Source organism: Nelumbo nucifera, chromosome 7 (genome assembly GCF_055504915.1).
Source record: "Nelumbo nucifera cultivar China Antique chromosome 7, China Antique-T2T, whole genome shotgun sequence".
Taxonomy (NCBI): domain Eukaryota; kingdom Viridiplantae; phylum Streptophyta; class Magnoliopsida; order Proteales; family Nelumbonaceae; genus Nelumbo; species Nelumbo nucifera.
In genome coordinates, this window is record NC_142655.1 from 36778837 (window position 1) to 36794927 (window position 16091).

The following is a 16091-nucleotide window of genomic DNA, read 5'->3' on the forward strand; positions in this document are numbered from 1 at the left end:
GGCCCCCAAGCAGATAAGTCATCCCGGGGACCAATTCTTTTAAGGGTAACTTGAGGTATTCCCGAGCTCGCTACAAAGTGATTCACAAGTGCACAGCATGAGCGTTTCTCAGGAAGCTTCTATCTGACAGGCCGTACCGATCAGACTGCGCCAACTCCCTTAACTAACGGCGCAGTCCCTGTCCTTTCGACAGTCTGCGCCCACGTCTCTCAGTTGGTGGAGGTATGCTTACCCCTTAGAAACGTGTCATTCACCCAGACAAGGAGTACGTTGCAACGGCCACCCTTTGGAACACTTTAACATTCTCATACTCTAAACTGTACACATCTTTGCTCGCGAGCTAATCTCTCTTAGCTTTAGCATTCTTCTTTTCTCCTACCCCTGCATTCTGACTTAAGCATCGGAGTATTCTCATCGGGTAAATCCCTGGGAATCCTTCTTTTCCGTCTTCTCAGGTGCCGTCCGTCGCCAACAAGGAGTCAGTTAGCGGACAGGTAGGAGTGCCCGGGATCGTGTCGCTCGTCACATTGCTCTGCACGGAGGTAATTTCCAAGGAACTCCAATTGGTGGGGTCTCAATGGATAACCTCTGAATTGCCATCTCAGCGATTGGGAAGCTCATATTTGCTCAATTCTCCAAGCTTGTCTGTGATTACTGCAACACTGGATCACCTTCTAATTTGAGCGGTAGATCCAACCCGAGCCTGGACTATGGGTTCAAAGGTGCGGAGATCGCCATTGCGGCATATTGCTCGGAGCTTCAATACTTGGCAAACCTCGTCATCACTCATGTTCAAAGCGCTGAAGCAATAGAAATCTTAAAGCTGGTCTACAACATACATGGTGGCACTTTGCCAAGCGATTGATCTCCGATATTTGGAGGAGAACATGAGGGAGGTAGTAAAACACATCCTTGACCAAGTTGTGAGGAAGACCCTATACACAGCTCAGGACAGATCATTGTTCGAAACCCGTTTCTGCAAGAAGGAGCTCTTGCAGGTTATTGAATACCTGCCTGTGTTCTCCTTCCTCGATGATCCCACCAATCCATCCTACGCTCTACTCCTCCAATTGAGAGAGTTCCTCGTGGAGAAGGCGCTCAATCAATTGCCTAGAGAAGAAGAGAGTACTGAAAACGGGTACTCCATATTTAAAGCGAGATTAGAAGAGGAGATAGCCAAGGACAGGAGAAATTCAATAATGGTGATTTCTCGATACCCAACAGAATTAAGAAATGCAGGACTTATCTGATATACAGGTTCGTGGGGACAGAAGTGGGAACCGAGCTTCTGAGTGGCACGAAGAAGGTGAACCCGGGAGAGCACATAGTTAACAGTGGTTTTTATTTGCAGAGAAAGGTTATTATAGTGAGATGGGTATTTATGTCTTTTTATGCGCCGACCGACAGTGAATTAATGCTAGGTATCGGATTGTCGCAAATTAAAAGTTCAGATACTAGATTGTCACATTTTAAAGTTTGGACCAAATTGTCACTCGAATCAAAATAGAAGGTAGGAATCAAAAATTTTTCCTAATATTAATTACTTAAATTAGGGACCCAGTTACCAGCTGTAGTTTTATATTGACCCAACAAGTCCATATCCACCTATCGACCAAATTAAAGACTTTCTGGACTTTGACAAGTCTTAGCATTCCGAGGTGCATAAATAGGAAGTAGGAGAGATCGGATATGCTCCTCAAGTGTGAAGAGCAGATCCCGTCTCGAAGTAGGGATACTCTTTCTGTAATTTTTCTCCATGATGTATCTGAATGCCTTTTGATTCACTGAAATTTCATTTGTGTCTATGGAAACATTTTCTGCCCCCTCCTCGACTCCTCGTGCTTGCATCATCCCATTTGACAATACTAACGATTATAAAGGAATATGCTTGTCAGGATCATTGAATTTTTTGGCTAGCAAATTGACAATAATAGAAAGCAATACATCACTACTAAACAATGGAATACAACAAAATAATAGCCGTAGGTCATGATTATCTATTTTTTTAGAGCTGTAATGTGGACCATGCCCGACGTGTCCCGATTATTGTAGCTAGTAGGTCGTGTTGGATACGATCCAAAACCTTAGGCCATATTGGGCTTAGAGATTCCAGGACCACAGACAGATACGGCACGACACGGGAAAATGACTTGGGCTTGCATAGCTCACAGCACATATATTTAATAATATCTACGGGAAGTACGTACAGCTTCAATGCAGATTTCTGATTTTTACTGCAGAGCTATAAATATTTAAAAGATCCAAAACATACATTCTATGCACTTATACCTGCCCGTGAATTTGCATCAATTCTGATGTGGCATCTACCCCAAATGTACTTTGAGCCTACAAATTCTGATCTTGGGCTGAAGCGTCATTCTCCCTAATATCTGTACAAATATGATTTATAATAATTTATTATATTATTTTATTCCAATTCTTTTTGTAAATTTTTTCAATTTAATTTCATTACTTCATATATGATAAATTGTACATATTAGATTCAAATGAAATAAAACTTTTATATTTTTCTTTTTAATTTCTTGTCCTTTTGTTAAGTCTTTTTGGTTAATTTTATTTTAATTTTCTGTCATTTTTACTTAGTAAAAAAATGAAAAAAAAACAGGCTCATGGGCCGGTCCAAACCGGGCCTCTCATCCACCCCAACACAACATGAGCATCCAAGGGATTGGACCTTGGGCCACATCGGGCTCCCCTCTTTAAGGGGAGAGAGAGAGAGAGAGAGGTCGAATGGGGTAGGGGTATTTTTGACTTAAGGCCACGTCTAAAACGCGTCTGAGCGCATTAAGTGACAGGCCTGATTCTTAAAATTTCAGATCTGAAAAAATTTTTTAAATCATATTTCAGATGCAACACCAAATAAGCATTGCATCTGAAAAGCAAATATTTCAGATTCAGACGTTTGAAAAGTGTTATCAAACACCACCTAAGTCTCTTATTTCTAGACAAAGGTTTCCATGTAGACATGCATGGCACAAATACTTCTATAATGTTCCTATGTTCCATCAACTTGAGCGAAAGTTCTTGAGCTTTCCTTAGGAGAGGACACGTGTCCAAGCAGACCACTATGTACTAGCATCATGTAAGGAGAGTAGTACATACTAGAATGTGTGGCTTTCCTATCCTCCCTTGTAGGGTGGCCACGAATCGAGCTGTTCAAGTTCGACTCATAAAATCTCGGCTTGACTTGGTCTAAACCGAGCTTTAAGCCAAACTCGAGCCTAATATATGGGCTCGTTTGCTAATCAAGCCGAGCTCAAGCTTAATACAGGTCGGCTCATGAGGCTCGCGAGCCTAGTTGAGTATATTTACATAGGTTTCACCTTGGCTCGGCTATTGAAGGAGACCTCGGCTCGACACCTCGGCTGCTAAGAGAGACCTTAGTTTGGCACCTTGGCAACTAAGGGAGACCTCATCTCAGCACCTCAGCAACTAAGGGAGACCTCAGCTCAGGACCTCAACAACTAAGGGAAACCTCGACTCGGCACCTTATCAATTAAGGGAGACCTCGGCAACTAAGAGAGACCTTGGCTGCTAGGGAGACATGCAAACAAAGGCAGTGAAATTCGAGTCGAGCCGAGCTCAAACTTTTGAGCTTTTGACTCAAACCGAGCTCGAGCTCGAGCTCGAGTTGCTAGTTCAAACTGAGCTCAAGCTCGAGCTCGAGCCTAATAATTTATGACCGAGCCTAACTCGAATAACCAGATATTCAGCTTGGCTCGAGTCCACCCCTACTCCCTTGTGATCCCATCATGTGGCACTTGATCAAGGCTTTGTGGCAGTCATAGTGACTCCTACATGGGGAAAGGAGAGACATGCAACCAACAAGTCACCATACAAGACTCACTATTTGTTGTGGCAGGTCTTCTTGCTAGGCTTACTACTTTTCTGTTCAACATGATGTCATGAATCTAGAAGGGATTTGATAGGATGAGAGAGGGTGTGTGGCTAGAGGGACAACAAATGCACTAAATTTTGTGATGATTGTCATGGCATGAAACCAAGGCTAATCATCATTATCCTTGCCTTATCCCAACAATACGAAGTCGGCTACATCAATTCTATTTTACTAGTCCACTCTACTTAAATCCATATCCATTGTTAAATTATTAGTCCTTAAATCATTTCTCTTACAACTCAAGTCCCTTTTGGTCTATTCATACTCTTCTAGCCCCTTCCACCTGTAACAAATCACTTCTAAGTGAAACTGTTTGGAGTCTTCTATGCACATGGCCAAATCATCTTAGTCTATTCCCTCTTATTTTATCACTCCTATATATTGAAGCTACTCCTAGGTTCCTACAAATGGCTTCATTTTTAATCATATCCTTTCCAGTTTTTTTGTATTCATCCATCTTAGCATTTACATTTTTGCCATAGCCATTTTTTGAACGTTATTGCTTGGCAAAGGACTAAAATATCAATATGATATGCTCCATATTAGGTGTATCTATTGAATTATGTGTATCAAACCGATACAAGACTATATCAGCACGTACATATCGCATTATATCAGGCCAATACACATCGATACCGATACCATACCAATGCATCTAGTGTCTTTTCATTAAAAAAAGCTAGTAGCATAATTCAAACCCCCATGTGCTTTATCCACAAATCTTAAACACACTTCTTAACCACCAAGCCACTTTACCTTTTGTGATAAGAAATAAAATATAATTGTTTTTATTAACTTTTGTGTTTACATGCAATTCAAACTAGTAACTTATGTTTATAATCAATAACTCCAACTAAAAATAAAAAAAAAATCAAAAATTGGTATTTTATAAACTAATGGAATAGATAATCTATCAAATCCACATTTACATCAAAAAATGATTTTTAATCTCAATAAATTTATACAAAAAATATTAATAATAGAATAATTATTTTATTGCTTAATATTTATAAATTTGTACTTATCTTAAAATTTTTATATAGTTTTATATTACAAATTATTATTTCAATTGAAATTAAATAACATATTTATTATTTACAAAAATAAAATTATTATTTACAAAATATTCAAGAATTTAATATTATTGAACCAATCAAATCCATTTACCTACATTTATATTAGAAAATGATTGAATTATAAAAAATTATAGAAATCAAAATACTAATAATAGAATAATTATTTAAGTAATTAAAAATTATAAATTTGCATATGATGTGTATCTTAGAAATTTTAGAATGTTTGATAACACATTTATTGTTTATAAAAATAAAAATGTTATTTACCAAACATTTGAGAATTTAATATGTAGTTGATCTTTTGTTAATGTTAAAAAGTAAAAATAGTAAATAAAAAATAATTGATTTAATAATTAAAATATAATGGTTGCGTAAGTTTTATGCTTTGGACTTAAATAGAAAATAACAAAATACATGTCTTGGACTCTTGATGCATTGTCATAAAATTGTATGATTCTATGCATCTATTATATTAATTGTAATATATTTCCTCATATGTACCACTAAAGTATACATTTTCTAATGTATTTATACACTATTTGTGGCTATTTTAACCTTAAAGTTAGTGTTATTAATGTGTTTATAGAATTTGTATGTATTTCCTAGCATATCCATATTTTTCATTCGTATCCATATGTTTTCAAAGTGTATCCGTATCGATTTATCCGATACAATACATAATACCGATATTTTAATAATTGTTCTTGATTGCGCAAGAGTCTACTCCATACAACATATTTGGCCTCAACTATTTATAGAATTTCCCTTTTAATCTAAGTGGTATTTACATATCACACAAAAGTCTAGATGCATTGCTCCATTTTGCCTACCTTGACCTAATTTTTTGGTGACATCCTCATCAGTCTCTCCCTTGTTATGAATTGTTGAACTAAGGTAACAGAAATTGTCACATTGAGTCAATGTTTTCAAAACGCTACTGACCCATAGGTTGAACCATTCAAACTGGAAATTGGTCACCTTTCTAGTTTCAATTATCACTTAACCCACTATTTCATAAAAAAACAATGATTTGGTCAACAACCCACTGACCTAAATGGTCCAACTGCTAAACCGTTCAACCCAAACATCAGTTTGTGAGCTGACCTTGACAACTTCAAACATAAAAAAAGAAAATAAAGATTCACTTTTATGTTGAAAATAAAAATTGATTTTTATATCGCAAATCGTAAAGAAAACTAGAAAATAGGAATTTTACTTTTTCTCATTTTTCCCAAATCATCGAGACTCTCTTCTTCAATAGTCGCAACACCTGCAACTCACCTTCTTCTACAATTTCAAGAACTATCTGCTATCTTCTAATGCATTCTATAAGAAGGATGATGGATGACCAAGTTGCACCAGAAGAATCATAGAACAACAACCAAAAAGGAAAAGAAAAAATCATTGAGAAGAGAAGAACTGAGTGAATGATTGACTTACTAATAAATATTGTCAGCCAACTTCCTCATATTACAAAGTTGAAAACTGATTAATAAAAGCATCCAAATAGGTAAACCGATTTTCTCTTTTTAGTTTTTAATGTTCAGTGTGAACTCTGGTTATTCCATATTTCATGGTTTCTCTATTTTCAATTAACTTTAAAAGAATATTAATTAAATTTCTAACTTTATGGCTTCATCTCTGTTCAACAATCAATGGCCATGGTTTTCTTTAATAAGGCTCTACAAAGTTTGAATTAAAGAAGGTTTGGAGAGTAAAGGTTCGATGATGAGTTGAACGAACCTTGATCTATTTATAGATGAGTAGGATACAACTATTAGTGTTTGTGTACAACATTCACGTTAAGAGATTAATTTGAGTTACAATACAACTCTATAGGGTAATGTTTATCAAGATAAGTTAGAGTTTAAGTAGAAGTTCATCGCATGTAAGGATCATGTGATGAACTTTATCATGAAGCCTTTGACGTGGCTGTCTTATCCTTAATAGGCCCCTTCAAGTGAATGGACAGTTGCTGAACATGAAACTTGGAGGTGAGAAGTGAAATTCGAGGAGCCGGTAAGGGCTTCGTAAAATGTCGGCCAGTTGATCAATGGTAGAGACATGCTAAAGAACAAGAGACCTTTGAAGAAGGAGACTCCGAAGAAAGTGGAAGTCAACTTCAACATGACATGTCCAAGCATGAGGCAATGGATTTGTGGTGATATAGAAAGCTTCCATGTTGTCACAATGGAGTACTAGAGGTGCGGGTAGAGTAATATCAAGGTCTTGTAGTTAAGACCGTAACCAGAGAATTTTTGTAGTGGCATTGGCCAAAGCCCGGAACTCAGCTTCTATGCTAGAGCGCGCAAGGATCAGTTGTTTCTTGGCACTCTAACTAATCAAATGTTTCCCCAAGCAAATGCAGTAGCTACCAGTGGAATACCTATCATCTGGAAATCCAGCCCAGTTGGCATCGGAAAAGGCATCCAATCGTAAGTGTGAATAGGAGAAGAAGAAACCATGTTCAATTGTGCCTTTGAGATCTCAAAGAATTTTCTTAATAGGGAGCCAATGAGCATTTGTGGGAGCATGGAGGAACTGACAAACCTTATTGATGGCAAAGGAAATATCTAACCATGTGATGGTAAGATATTTTAATGCACCAACTGTACTCCGGTAGAGCGTAGGGTCAGGGAGAGAATCGCCTTGTAATTTGGATAATTTTGTGCTAGTAGCCAAGGGAGAATTTAAAGGTTTGACTCCCTCAAGATTCACCCATTTAAGAATTTTTGCTATGTACTTCCTTTGGGTGAGAAATAGCCCTTCAGAGTCACGATGGGCTTCAATGCCCAAGAAGAAGTGTAGTGGGCCCAAATACTTAAGTTTGAAGCATTTGGAGGGGGCTGTAATGAAGGACTCAACACAGTTAGACGAAGAACCAGTAATGATAATGTCGTCCACGTATATAAGAAGGTACACACAAACTCCCCGGCATGAGCAAATGAAGAGAGAGGGATCGCACCGAGACATCCAAAAACCAAGATCCAGAAGTTTGTTGATGAGCCATGAGAACCAAGCACGGGGAGCTTGCCAGAGGCGATATAAAGCCTTGGTGAGCTTGCAAACATGCATATGCTTAGCCGGATCTTCGAACCCCTTGGGCTGGCGGATAAAGATGTCTTCCAATGTTTCCATTGAATAAAGCATTATCAATGTCAATTTGGCATATTGACCACCCCCGAGAAACTGCTAAGGAGAGAATAGTGTGAACTACCGCCGGTTTAACCACAGGACTGAAGGTGTCTACAAAATCCACGCCCAGAATCTGAGTAAATCCCTGCACCATGATTTTTGCCTTGTATCTATCGATGGTACCATCAGCCTAGTGTTTGATCTTGTAAATCGACTTCGACGCGACTAGATGCATATCATTTTTGTAAGGAACAAGTTGCCAGGTACCAGTGTTTTAAAGTGCACGAAATTCGGCTTCCATGGCATCACGCTAGTGCTGGTGCTTCAGTGCCAGAGAGTAAGAACATTCATGGTTCCACTTCAGAAGAAGTGAGTGTAGCAGTGACACTAGTTGGAAGAGGGTGACACGTGGACTGAGAGGAACGACTGCATACTGTCATAGACCATGTGATCATGGGGTGTGATCGAACTAGTGGAGGAGTTGGCACAATGGGTGTGAAGTTCATTATCTCTTGAATAGATCTAGTGCGCGGAGCTGGCTGGTCATCTAAAGAAGAACTACAAGAGGGAGCAGCCGTTGAAGATACTAGAGGATCCAGAGCTGATGGTGATGGGTTGGATGTCGCTGGAGATGATGATGTAGAAGATGAAGACTCCGGAATCGTGCTAGAAGCATTTGGATTTGGTGATGGAACCGGAGTGATGTATGAAGGTGAAATAAGTGAAACTCCTGTCTGAGGTAAAACCAGAGGATCTAGTGGTGTTGTGATGCCAGGAAACACATTTTCATCAAAGATCATATGGCAGCAGATGAACTCTTTATGTGTGGATGGATCAAGGCAGCGGTACCCTTTGTGCATTGCGTTATAGCCGATGAAGATGCATTAACGTGAATGATAGTCCATCTTGTGTTTGTTGTATGGACGAAGGAGCGGGTAATACACACAACCAAAGGCTCTTATGAATGTGTAGTCGGAAGGCTTGCTAAATAGTTTCTCATATGGAGAGATTCCTTGTACTATAGGAGTTAGGAGCCGATTGATCAAGAAAATGGTTATTTCTGTTGCATCAACCCAAAAACTATGAGGGAGAGAAGCTGAGGCCAGTAGAGAGAGAGAGAATGGACTCTATCACATGACGATGTTTTTGCTCCATAGTTCCATTTTGCTCATGAGTATGCGGGCATGGCCCTCGATGAGATATACCTTCGAAACCAAGATAGTGAGAGAGACAACGAGTGTCTCCACATGTATTTTAAAGTTAAGAAAAACATCAAAAACATCTGATTTGCGTACAGTAGGAAATAGCCACAAAAACTTAGAATTTGTATCCACAAATATTACATAATACTGGAATCCTCTATTAGAAATTGTGGGGGATGGTCCCCATACATCAAAGTAAATCAAATGCAAAGGACTATCAATCTTTGTATTGGACTCACCAAATGTAACCTATAACTTTTTCCTAATTGACGTGCATTACAAACAAAGTTATTTTTAAGAGACCCACAGCTAGGAAGACCAAATTTAGACAAGACATGTAAAACTACTTTGAATGACACAAGACCAAACCTATGGTGCCAAGTTGAAAGTGTAGCCTTTTAACCAATATAAGCTGCAAAATCACGGTCGCTCGACGATGATGAAGTTGGAATCGGGAACTGGTAGAGTCCATATCTACTAGGTCCCCTGAGAAGAATTCTCCCAGTATGATCCTTCAAAAAGAAGAATGTAGGATGAAATTCAAAGATTAAATTCTCCAAATTACAAGGCGAGTCTCTCCCTGGCCCTACGCTCTACCAGAGTACAGTTGGTGCATTACAATATCTTACCATCACGCGGCCAGATATTTCCTTCAAAATTGGTTTAGCGATAGCGAACAAGTTGTCTGCTATGGTTTTGGCTTTCTGCACATACTTTGAGATGGTAAGTGCTGCCTTCTTCAAGCTTTGAAGTTGTCGTTGAAGTTGCAGAAACTCCAAGAGTGTGATGCAAACGAAACCTCCAACACCTTCCAGACCTCAGCCGAGATTGTCATGCCTACAACCTAGGCAAGGATTCCTTCTGAGAGAGAAGAAATGGTCCAACTAAGAACAAGTTGGTCGACTTGATTCCAGACATCATAGTCAGGGTTGGGTATCATCTCGTTTGGTTCGGTTGGGTTCACAAACTCCTCTAGGGGTGCTTTGATCTTACCTTCCACAATGCCCATGAGTTTGTTGGTTTTGAGTATGGGAAGGAGTTGAGCTCTCTAGAGAAGAAAATTCTCTCCTATGAGCTTAGTAGGTAGGTAGTAGGTAATTTTTGGCATGGAGGAGACCAAGTTTGCAATGGCCGCGAATGATACCAAGCTTTTGTTCATGCCCGGATTAGCGGTTGTTGAATGGTTTGAGAGGGACGCCATTGAGAAGGGATTGGTGTCTTTGATGCCAAGTTTGAATTAAAGAAGGTTTGGAGAGTAAAGGGTTCGATATTGAGTTAATCGAATCTTGCTCTATTTATAAATGAATAGAATACAACTGTTAGTGTTTGTGTACAACACTCAAGTTAAGAGATTAATTTGAGTTACAACACAACTCTATAGGATAGACATTATCAAGATAAGTTAGAGTTTAAGTAGAAGTTCATCACATGTAAGGATCATGCAATTAACTTTATCATGAAGTCTCTGACGTGGCTGTCTTATCCTCAATATGCAATTTCTACCCTCAATTCACGGGGCAAAGAAAATTTCAGGATTTTTACATTGATATTTGACTTTGGTTTGGATTTGTAATGCCATGGTAAACTTCACAAGGTAAAGATTTTGTTGGGGAAAAATTTCAGATTTTACTTTGGACTTTTCAAGCTTTGGATTGGAATCTAGTACTTAAAACTTATCCATACTATATTGACAATTATATGTAACACAAGTAACAAAAAAATGCACTTGTACATGAATATCCTTAAAAAAACAAATGATAATTTATAAGACCAACTAATCTACAAATGTCAAAAGAGCATGATCAAAGTCAAGAACTTGTTTGAGTTTGCTAAGACCTGGTGCAATGGGCAGTAGTCAGTTCAGGCTTATGGTTTGATCCAGTTCATCCAATTCAATATTATATGTTATTATTCTAAACTTTTCTCCTAATGTTTGGTGCCATGGAAACAAACAAGAAGAAGAAGAAGAGTATATATATCAAATTTGTTCAAAAGTTCTCTAACTAGAATAACAAATTATATACTAATTAAAGAGTTAAAAAGAGTATATAAAACTGAATATTATAAAGAACAAAGTTAACACACAACAGTTCATTAATGTGTCATATTAGTAAAGCTATGAAAAGGTGGTGAAGCCAAAATATAATTACATAAATAAATAATGGTATGGCCAACGTAAATGACCCTTATTAGGTATGAAAATATAAGTTCAAGTATCAATTATAGAACTGAACAACACAATCAACCTTTGGGAAAAAAAGTGAAACACACACAATCAACCTTGAATAAAAAAAAAAAAAAATCACTCTCCATACCAATCAACTGTAGAACAAACACATAATGTAAAAGCAAAAGCACCCTCCACACAACTAACCAGAGGACTAACACAACAATACATAATATGGAAAGAAAAAGATATATAATGCATTATCCTTTTCAATATTCCAATTGCTCCATCAGTTGAGATATCATGTGTTTGGATGTTGAGGCCACGGATGAAGGAACTAATAGTTGCATGTTTTCTGTAAAATAGGACGGTTTAAACACATCCAGATTAATAAATGTCACACTGCAATGACTATTTTACCCCACACTCATGGTAAGTGGCCACAGATGATGGAATTAATATCACACTGCAATGACTCAAGAAAATGCAAACACAACAACTTATTAATAAATGTTAGAAATTGAGAAGTCAAATCCTACCCATTGTTAGAGTATTGCTGGTAGTAAAAGTGGGCATAACTTTAGCTGTTGGGGCCAATTACTATTTTACCCCAAACTCATGGTAAGTGGCATTCCCAAGATTATTCTCAACAATTGGCCCCCAACAGATAAAGTTTTTTTTTTCTATAAAAGTGACGTTTTGGTGGGGCAACTGCAATATATTGAAAAGGTCAATAGTTTTTTTTGGTTTTAGCCCTGTTTTAGGACATTGACTAAACAAATGTTAACTCAAGGATTAATTTACACATGATGGGTGAATATGTATTAAAATTTCCACTAATCAATTAAAATTTTTACATATTGGTGAAAAATGGAACTGGAATCAAAACCCATCAGAAAAGGAATTGGAATGGTCTATTCCACTCCTACCTGTTCGATTAGATAGAAAACAGAATTGGAATTAGAATCAGTTGGAGTGGTTTCTCATTCCCACAGGAGGGAGAGGAAATTACTATTTTCTCAAATGGGGGAATGCCATTCAATCAAAAGTGAGAATGTAATTTGGATTCCGCCCAACCAAAAAGTTAAAATCAAAATAGACCATTTCAATTATGATTCCATACCCCTATTCCCGTTAATCAAATGGACCCCAAGAAATTAGAAGAAAAGAAAATCAACTTAACCAGAAATACCTAGTCATTTTGCCTCACATGGTCATCCTAATGGACATATCTTTATTGTCGTTTAGGTGAATCCTTTTGGTGGGTGTACGAGAAATTCATCTCTCAGACAATTGTATTCTCCACATCCGCCTCTTATTTGTTTTATAGGCACTTTTTATGCTTTTAGAGGTAGTTATGGCTGCCTCTATAGATGAATTTTCCAATAGTGGTGTTTGGTAGTGTGTGTTATGCCCAAATTCCAAAAGAGAAGAGATCAAGGCTTGATGAAATAATTGAAAAGTGTATTTTTGTTGGCTATAGCTTTATGCCAAAGGGTTATAGGCTGTACAATTTGAAAACAAACAAGATGATTATTAGTAGAGATTTGTTGTTTGATGAGAAAACTGTTTGGAATTGGGAGCAAGAAAAAATTGAAGAACATGTTCCCGTGTCTAATTTGGAAGAGAATACAATTCAAAATGATGAGGGAACTTATTAAACACCTCCAAGTTCAAGCTCATTTTCATCTAGCTCAACTCCAAGAAAAATGAAGAGCTCGAATAATGTTTATGCAAGGTGTAATTTCTGCATTATGGAACTGGAAAGCTTTGAAGAAGCTTAGAAAAATGCAATGGAAGAGGAAGTTACCATCACAAAAAAGAATAAAACTTGGGAGTTTGTTGATAAACCAAACAACAAAGAAGTGATTGGTGTAAATGGGTTTACAAAGTGAAGCACAATTCTAATGGTTCTTTGCAAAGAAACAAAGCAAGGCTAATTGCTAAGGGCTATGCACAACAACCCAGTGTTGATTACTTTGAAACCTTTGCTCCCATAGCACGGTTGGATATGGTTAGAGCTCTCATTTCTCTTGTTGCTCACAAAGGTTGGTTTTCATGGCAACTTGATGTTAAATCAACTTTCCTGAATGGAGAATTAAAAGAAGATGCGTATGTAAAATAACCACAAAGTTTTGTGATTCAAGGCAAAGAAGAAAAGGTGTAGAAGTTGAAGAAAGCTCTATATAGGTTAAAACAAGAACCAAACGCATGGTATAGCCAAATTGATGCCTACTTTGTTTAGAAAGGGTTTATGAAAATCAAGAGTGAGGCTACGTTGTATATGAAGAAACAAGGTATGGATGATGTTCTTATTATTGCTCTTTATGTTGATGACTAGGTTTTTACTACAAACAATATGAAAATGATTGAAGATTTCAGAAATGAAATGGTGAAAAATATGAAATTAGTGATATGGGGCTGTTACATCACTTTCTTGGTATTGAAATTTATTAAGGTGATGATGGTGTATTCATTTGTTAAAGGAAGTATGCTGAAAAAGTTCTCAAAAAATTTAGAATATTTGGATGCAAACCTGTAACTACTCCACTGGTTGTCAATGAGAAATTAAAGAAAGAAGATGGTGGTAAGAAGGTGGGTGAAACCTTGTATAGAAGATTGGTTGGAAATTTATTTTATCTCACTGCTATAAGGCCAGACATCATGTTTTCTGCAAGTTTACTGTCCAAATTTTTGAACAATCCTAGTCACGTTCATTTTGGAGTTACAAAAAGATATGTCCAAGGCACCATGAATTATGGAATTAAATATGACAGAGGAAATGAAGTAAGATTGGTTGGTTTTTGTGACGATGATTGGGGAGTATGTGCTGAGGACATGAAGAGAACCTCTGGTTATTGTTTTTCTTTTGGTAGTGGTGTGTTTTCTTAGTGCTCAAAGAAGCAAAAATTAGTGGTTCAATCTTCAACATAAGCAGAGCATGTTTCAGCCCCAATGCAACATCTCAAACTATTTGGCTTAGGAGAATTATGGAAGATATTAATGAGAAGCAAGAGAATGCTACGGTGATCCATTGTGACAACAAATATGCCATTGCTATGTCAAAGAACCCTTGTTATTATAACAAAATCAAAGCACATTGCTCTCAAGCATCACTTCATTCGAGATGTCATTGAATATGGAGAAATTGAACTAATGTATTGCAGGATTGAAGAGCAATTAGCTAATATTTTCACCAAGTCATTGGCAAGAGAAAAGTTTGAAGAATTAAGATAAGCATTAGGAGTCCAACAACAACACATTAAGGAGGAGAATGTTATAGTTAATGTGCTAGAAAGTTAAATATTTTATTTTTTATTTTGTCTTTTTGTACATCATGTAAAAGGTAACTTTAGTTGGATCTTTTCTACCTTTTTGTAAACCTCGGTTAGTTGTAAAAGTGTATAGAAAAAACTTCTATTTGGCTTCCTCAAAAAGCTATCTTCTGGTATATTACTCTAGGAAAGAAACTAGATATACGAATGAAGAAGATTTCCGGTTCTTCTCTTTCTCTGTTTTTTACTCTCTACTTTACTTCAATTTATTGAATGTAAATCCTCTATTCTTAAACATTTTTCTCCACTTTGGATGCACCCACAGTTAACTGAAACTACAGCCAAAACCTAACAATAACAAACTATATACTAAATAAAGAGTTAAAAAGAGTATATAAAACTGAATATTACAAAGAACAAAGATAACACACAATAGTTCATTAATGTGCCATATTAGTAAAGCTATGAAAAGGTGGTGAATCCAAAATAATTACACAAATAAATAAAGGTATGGCCAATATAAATGACCCTTATTAGGAATGAAAATATAATTTAAAGTATCAACTTATACGACTGAACAATAAAATCAACCTTTGGAAAAAAAATAAAACACATACACAATTGACCTTGAATAAAAAAAAAAAACCACTCTCTATACCAATCAACCGGAGAACAAATACGTAAAAGAAAAAGCACCCTCTACACAACTAACCAGAGGACTGACACAACAATTCATAATATGGAAAGAAAAAAATATATAATGAGTTATCCTTCTCAAACCATGTGTTTGGATGTTGAGGCCACGGATGTTTTCTGAAAAATAGGACGGTTTCAACTTAAACACATCCAGCTGTTGTATCTTATCACACTGCAATGACTCAAGAAAATGCAAGCACAACAGCCTATTAATAAATGTCAGAAATTGAGAGGTCAAATCCTACCCATTGTTAGAGTATTGCGGGGAGTAAAAGTGGGAATAACTGTAGCTATTGGCAGCAATTACTATTTTACCCCACTCTTACTTGTTCGGCTAGATAGAAAACGGAATTGGAATTGGAATTGGAATCAGAATCGGTTGGAGTGGTTTCTCATTCCCAAGGGAGGGAGAGGAAATGACTATTTCTTCAAATGGGAGAATGTCATTCAACCAAAAATGAGAATGTAATTTGGATTCCACTCAACCAAAAAATTAAAGGGATTTTTAGACTACACTCTACCTCAGAATTCTTATTTGAACTGCAGATCTACAACAATTCAAAATTATAAACAGCTCCACCTATAACACTCATACCTGCCCATGAATTGGCATCAATTCTA

At 37.0% G+C, this 16091-nt stretch overlaps 1 pseudogene; it reads left to right on the forward strand.

Moving 5' to 3' along the window:
- Positions 1-839: 839 nt before the first annotated feature.
- LOC104598388 (phenylalanine ammonia-lyase pseudogene) lies at positions 840-1250 on the forward strand (annotated as a pseudogene).
- The last annotated feature ends 14841 nt before the right edge of the window (positions 1251-16091 follow it).